This window comes from Centrocercus urophasianus, unplaced genomic scaffold (assembly GCF_019232065.1).
Source record: "Centrocercus urophasianus isolate 14NV4802_14NV808 unplaced genomic scaffold, USGS_Curo_1.0 seq_1388, whole genome shotgun sequence".
Lineage (NCBI taxonomy): Eukaryota > Metazoa > Chordata > Aves > Galliformes > Phasianidae > Centrocercus > Centrocercus urophasianus.
This window is the reverse complement of record NW_024884573.1, coordinates 55180-56586: the sequence shown is the minus strand read 5'-3', so window position 1 is coordinate 56586 and position 1407 is coordinate 55180.

Genomic DNA, 1407 nt, shown 5'->3' with positions numbered 1-1407 from the left:
CCGACCTCAGTCTTTCAATCCCTGAGCCCCTTTGCTGCCCCCCCTCCCCCCAGCTGCTGTGCCAGAGCATCACCACTGCCTTGAAAAGAAATCCCCCCCAGCACCCAACCTGAACCTCCCCTGATGCAACTCGAGGCCATGCTGTGCCTGTGCCCATCCATGCAGCACCACTGGGGGCAGTTTCCATTGCTGGATGGGACATGGGACGTCCTATTTTCTCAGCCAACAGTGGCCCCAACCACGGGCAGCACTGCTCAGGGTGATGAGAGGGGCGGTTGGATAGGGGCCATAGGGGCAAAGCTCAATGAGCGTGGCGTCCCACCAGCTGCAGGGCAGCCAGCACGCTGCGTTAGCTCACCTACTGATATTTTACAGGGCTTTCAAAACAGAGCTTGTGCCCAACGAGAAACACGAACCACGGTGTACAACAGAAAGCACAGATCAAATCAATAACCTGCCCAGTAATGAAAGACATTTCCTCTGCGGCGGGCGAGATCCAATAAACACAGCGCCCTGTGGGACAGCCCTGGAGCAGCCCTGGAGCAGCTCCATCCACCTGAGCAGTGGGACGGTGCCTGCAGAGCTCCTGCACGACTCCCCAGCACCAGCTGCTCCTGCTCCGTGCAAGCAGCAATTCCATTCGTGCCTCTGCGTCAGGATGCGTTTGGTCAAGGTCTCGTTTTCTGCATCCATCTCAGTGCAGCTCAGTGCTCTCCAGAGCAGTGCTGTTGTCCTCAGCCCGTGCCAAGCGTGTCTGGGGGACGAAGGCTGCTATCAGCACAACCCAGAGATGTGATGCCTTCACCAGCGCCGCCTGCGTCCCCTCACAGCTGCAGGAGAGCCGAGCACCAGCCAGGAGCAAAGCAGCAGAGTGGGCACAGCGCTGCCGTGGTGCTGCTCCTCAGCTGCTGCTTTTGTGCCAGCTGCCATCGTGCTCCCATCAATGTGACACAGTGCTGCGGTGCCACCGCCTCCACATGGGGCTTCGGTCCTGGGGGCTGACTTATTGGAGAAGTGCTCCAGGCCCCAGGCCTGCTGGGGTGCAGAAGACGTTGGGTAATCCTCGTACTCTAACTTCTGGTTAGCCCTGAAGTGGGCAAGGGGTTGGACTCAATAATCTTTGTAGAGCCTTTTCAACTGTTCTGTTCTATTCTGTTCCATCAAGGGGAAATGGTTTCAAACAAGAGGAGAGCAGATTTAGATTGAGTGTAAGGAATAAGTTGTTTACAATGAAGGTGGCGAGGCAGTGGCACAGGATGCCCAGAGAGATGGTGGATGCTCCGATCCTGGAGACACTCAAGGTCAGGGCATGGGGCTGTGAGCCCTGATGGAGCTGAGGGTGTCCCTGTTCATCCCTGTTTCCTTCTCCTTCTCCTTCTCCTTCTCCTTCTCCTTCTCCTTCTCCTT